Here is a 6000-nt window from a genome sequence, read left to right as displayed (position 1 = left end):
TGCTCCTCCTAACTGAGCCAAAACATCGTTTATTACAGGCATGGGCATCCTATCAGGAACTGTGTTCGCATTCAACTTGCGATAATCAATCACTAATCTGTAACTTCCATCTTTCTTTGGAATCAACAACATGGGAGAATTATAAGGTGATTTAGAGGGTATGACCACTCCTTCTTCTTTCATTTCTTCTATCATTTTATCTACTATTGGACGTTGGCTGATAGGTAATTTATAATTAGGTATGAAAAAGGGTTTAGCTCCATCATCTAGGATTATCTTATGTCTTAACACCTCAGTCCTACCTAACCTATCACCTGTAATTGCTATGCCCGGCCTATATTTATTTAAGGTTTCTATTAACCTTTTACGGTACTCAGGAAAATCGGTGTTATCTATCTCCCTATCTATTCCTGCATCAATGTTTCCTATGGTAAAGAATGCTTCCTCCTCTAACGGAATCATTTTGTGTGTAACTTCTATTCCTGTACAAAATTCTGTACCCGCTAACAAATGGAGTCTTTTATCAGAATAATTCATGACATAAGTAGTACAGGCTAATCCCTCCATCTGAACTAATGAGTTATCCATTCTGACATATTCTGGTAATCCTTCTGGGGTCAAGATTACATCATTATTTGTGTGTAGGCGGGTTATTAAATATACTCTAGTAAGAGTATTGGGCAGTAGTACTACATCTCTAGCTAGCCTAAATCTTATTTTGTTTGCATCTGCTGTGCTGATCAGACTTATCTCCCCAGTTTGTACTTGAGTACAAAAACATGAATCTTCATCTCCTCCTTTTTGAGATTCTGTTTCTCTTAAGTGTCTTAATTCTTGTGAATTCAATGTGCCTAGCAGCAAAACTTCTTGGAATTCCCTTTTATCTATTCTCTCAGATTCTCTGTCGACATTTTCATCCTTAGTATGTGTGCTACCTTTACAAGAAGTAATTTCCCCCTTTCTGGGTGCAATTGCTAAATTCTCTTCTTTCTCCCTTTCTTCTGATTTTACTTTGATTTCCCTTTCTCTTTCTGAACCGGAGTGTGTTTCAACTATCGAAGCGGTCCCCTGCAAATTGGCCAAATTTGTAGTGGACTTGTCATCAACAAGTTGGAAACAGACTTCCTGATTATTTCCCTTTAGAACTAATCTTCTGTCTTGACAATCAAAAACTATGCCAAAATCTTGCATTGTTGCAAAAGAAATCAAAGCTCGAGCGGGAAATGCTACTTCTTGCAAAACCAAAAATGGCACTTGACACTTCTTCTCTAGCAATTCAATGTTTAAATCTATGGCTCCTACATTGTTAAGCTGATTGCCAGTTATCCCCTGAATTAATGTATCCTCACTCCTAATTGCAGAAATAGGTATATTCAAATAATCAGTTAAGGTATGGAGCCCTATGAGATTTACAGTACTTCCTGAATCTAACAAACTAAGACATTCTTTACCTTCTATCTTGATATTTGTCTTGGGTAATGATTGCTGTCGGAAGGATAAATATGTTGCTGGCAACGTGGATGTACCTCCGCTACCTGCAACATCCTTCCATTCTTTGGTTTCCCTATTTCCTGGACTCCTATCCTGCTCTTCTAGTCACTTTCTGTTACCTTGTTTTTCTTCGGAGTAATTAGTAGGGTTTGAGTTATCCCTTGCCTGTACCTGAGGAGTATTTTCGGAGGGTTTATTAGGTTTCTTACCTTGGTACCAACATTCTTGGTCTGTGTGACCTCCTCTTTGACAATACTGGCAATACCTATTCTTTGGTCTAGCTCCCTTATGATGATAATTCCCTCTAGATTTATATGTTTCATTATAATTTCCTCTGTTTGGTTCATTTGACTTGTAAGGGGGCTGGTTATTTTGATAATTTTTATGGTAATATTTATTCCTACCGGTCTCGTTATTTTTATCTTCCCTGTAATTCGGATACCTTCTTTGCTTGGTATTTGCCGAAAAAGTGACCTCTTCAATTTGGGTCTCGTTTTTCTGGATGATTTCCTGGATTTGGCTCAACGTTTTTGTGAGCTTCTGGGCAGGATCTAACTTTAGGTCCTTGAAAGCCTTCCTTTCCCTTTCACCAAAGGCTGCATACAATGTACCGTAGGCCATATAAGTCAAAATTTCATCTAAATCCACCAGTTGGTTATTATCCTCACTAAATTGCATTCTGTTTCCTACCGTGATTGTGGGTAATGACAAAATGTCTTCCTTAACTACTCCTAAATGATTCAGAACCTGGGTATACAAACTAGGCATGGAATCACCTTCAAATTTAGCCGAGTTAAACCTATACAAGTTCAACAACCGATCGGTCTCCTTGGCCGATCGCCACAATAGTCTGCATTCCTCCTTGAACTCGTTGAAAGTGGTAATTTTTTCAAAGGCCTTACCGTTTAATGTAGGGTGAGCATCCCCTACGTCTACGTTGACTAACATCATTGCCTGTTTAATTTTTGCAACATCGTCAGTTATTTTAAAACTAGCGATCCTATTCTCTGTGTCCGCTAACCACTTATCTACACTGTATTTCTCTAACCTTTGTTTGTCGGGATTATCCCTACTTACATTTCCACAAAACCGTGTGGTTTGTGTGATCAGCCCAGCGGAATTCATATCGGCAATATTTGCTCTTACCGGACTCGAACTTCGGTTTCTAGTCAGATTTTGACGTCTTCCTACACTAGCACTTCGCGACCGTCTGTCTGCAGTTAATCTCAAGTCGTATTGATATTGTGTAAGTCTTTGGAAAATATTGTCCAGACTCATATCACAAAAAAAGGAAAAATTAAAACACCAAAATTTTCTTACGAGAGACAAATGCCCTAACTTCCTATTCTATAGAGAGACAGTATTTATACAAAACAAGAGAGTGAACGAAAACATGCAAACTACTCACATATCCATTGGTTCACGACTCCTTTGGTTTTCCTCTGTTTTTCTTGAGATTGTTTTGTATTTCTTCGACACATAAAAGGGGGTTTCAGCACTTTCCTGAAACAAAGCCAGTATTAGTTCAAACTTAATACAACACGGCACAGTATCCCTTAACGCTGCCACCATTTGTGATGATGTCCTTGATTTTTTTTTGCAATAACTTCTTAATTAGTCTAGTATCTTACCTCTTCCTTTAGTTTAATATTAATTGAATTTCTCTCAGGAGTTTACATAAGCAAAGTTTCGTGGGTGAGGGATACGAATGCTGGTTTCTTTCTTTACTAGACATAAAAAGGGGTTTGAACAGGCACTTACAAGCAGTCAAAAACAAAAGCGTGGTTTCTACATTAACACTTAGTGATGAACTCAGACGTCTTGACACTGGCTGGAGAATTTGGTGAATCCTGGTTCAGTTAGGCCTAAACGTCATCTATAGGCCTACTGTCGTCGCTGAAGTATAAGCCTTCGTCAGGTGTTGGGAAGGCTGGCGCGAAGTTCTAGACACGCCTTGGTCACTCTGGGACGTCACGCCTCTCGGTCGCTCTGGGACGTCTCGCCAAACGCACTCACAGACACTCAGGTGCGGGCGTAGTAACTTTGTTCGTCGTCCTTCGTTTTCAGGGGTAATTGTTCCCCTGTAATTTCTCGGCTGCTTTAGTATTCTACGTAATCGCCGTCCCTCAATTTGGTATAGGCAGCCGCCACGGGTTGGGTCGTCAAGGAGACCCGGCAGGTTAAGTAGGTCGTTAGACCTATTATACAGAGTGACTACTAGGAAGAGGGCGAGATGCCGTCTTCTCGTTGCTTATATATGGTCGTCCTGGGCGTGTCAAGCTATCCTTAATCACGTGACTTTTTCCCGGCTTCCACGTCTCATTCGTCTATGTTCCGTTCGACATTCAAGAACGGATCCTGTCGTTTGGGGGGGTTGTTTACGGGAAAGAACCCTGGAGTCAGCGAAATTAGTTGAAAACATCCTACCTAACTCCCGTTCACTCTCCTGTCTCTCCACAACTCTTTCTATATCTTTACAATTACTACTAACTGCATTTGTCTCCCCATTTCCTATTAATTAACAAAACCCACAAATAAAGACATCAATAACATACATAAACCTTCTGCATACGAAACTTACTCAAAAATAAGCATCTGTCTGACATACAATTGTGAAAGTTTAATGACTTGTTACCCACTTGTGAAAGTTTAGTGACTCTGGTTACCCACTTGTGAAAGTTTAGTGACTCTGGTTACCCACTTGTGAAAGTTTAGTGACTCTGGTTATACAATTGCGAAAGTTTAGTGACTGGTTATACAATTGTGAAAGTTTAGTGACTCTGGTTATACAATTGCGAAAGTTTAGTGACAATGGATACACACTTGTGAAAGTTTAGTGACTCTGGTTATACAATTGTGAAAGTTTAGTGACTGGTTATACAATAGTGAAAGTTTAGTGACTGGTTATACAATAGTGAAAGTTTAGTGACTGGTTATACAATTGTGAAAGTTTAGTGACTGTTTATACAATAGTGAAAGTTTAGTGACTGTTTACACACTTGTGAAAGTTTAGTGACAATGGTTACACACTTGTGAAAGTTTAGTGACTGGTTATACAATTGTGAAAGTTTAGTGACTGGTTATACAATTGTGAAAGTTTTGTGACTGGTTATACAATTGTGAAAGTTTAGTGACTCTGGTTATACAATTGTGAAAGTTTAGTGACTCTGGTTATACAATTGTGAAAGTTTAGTGACTGTTTATACAATAGTGAAAGTTTAGTGACTCTGGTTATACAATTGTGAAAGCTTAGTGACTGGTTATACAATAGTGAAAGTTTAGTGACTCTGGTTACACACTTGTGAAAGTTTAGTGACAATGGTTACACACTTGTGAAAGTTTAGTGACAATGGTTACACACTTGTGAAAGTTTAGTGACAATGGTTTCAATTGTGAAAGTTTAGTGACTCTGGTTATACAATTGTGAAGGTTTAGTGTCTCTGGTTATACAATTGTGAAGGTTTAGTGTCTCTGGTTATACAATTGTGAAGGTTTAGTGCCTCTGGTTACACACTTTTGAAGGTTTAGTGCCTCTGGTTATACACTTGTGAAGGTTTAGTGCCTCTGGTTACACACTTGTAAAGGTTTAGTGCCTCTGGTTACACACTTGTAAAGGTTTAGTGCCTCTGGTTACACACTTGTGAAGGTTTAGTGACAATGGTTACACACTTGTGAAGGTTTAGTGACAATGGTTACACACTTGTGAAGGTTTAGTGCCTCTGGTTACATAATTGTGAAGGTTTAGTGCCTCTGGTTACACATGTGTGAAGGTTTAGTGAATGGTTACACACTTGTGAAGGTTTAGTACCTCTGGTTACACACTTGTGAAGGTTTAGTGCCTCTGGTTACACACTTGTGAAGGTTTAGTGCCTCTGGTTACACACTTGTGAAGGTTTAGTGACAATGGTTACACACTTGTGAAGGTTTAGTGCCTCTGGTTACATAATTGTGAAGGTTTAGTGCCTCTGGTTACACATGTGTGAAGGTTTAGTGAATGGTTACACACTTGTGAATGTTTAGTGCCTCTGGTTACATAATTGTGAAGGTTTAGTGCCCCTGGTTACACATTTGTGAAGGTTTAGTGAATGGTTACACACTTGTGAAGGTTTCGTGACTTTGGCTACTCTTTTCAAGGTTTTTGTGAGTAATCTTAGTAATTTTGCTTTTTTATAAGTATTTTAATTTATCAGAATTATTTTCCTGCCTTTTTAATTGTAAGGGCATGTATTTTGCATCTTCTGAGGGTTAATGATACTTTATATCTCTATCACATCTGGAATTTGCTATAAGAAATGGAATAGTGCTGGTTAGTGTAAGATTTTCCTCAGATTTATGGGATGGGTCATAGTAAGTTCCATATCGGATGATAAAAATTTAATTTTTCTCACTCAAAGTTCGTTGTTTAATTCAGGAAGATTGATTAGGAATTACTGCGCATGGGTTGTTTGTATTAGATTTGCTAGCAGTTGTTTGTTTGTATGTAATCATTACCTGGCTTTTTAACATATT

This window comes from Palaemon carinicauda, chromosome 22, assembly GCF_036898095.1.
Source record: "Palaemon carinicauda isolate YSFRI2023 chromosome 22, ASM3689809v2, whole genome shotgun sequence".
NCBI classification, from domain to species: Eukaryota; Metazoa; Arthropoda; class Malacostraca; order Decapoda; family Palaemonidae; genus Palaemon; species Palaemon carinicauda.
The sequence above is the reverse complement of the archived record's forward strand: the minus strand, read 5'-3'. Positions refer to the sequence as shown.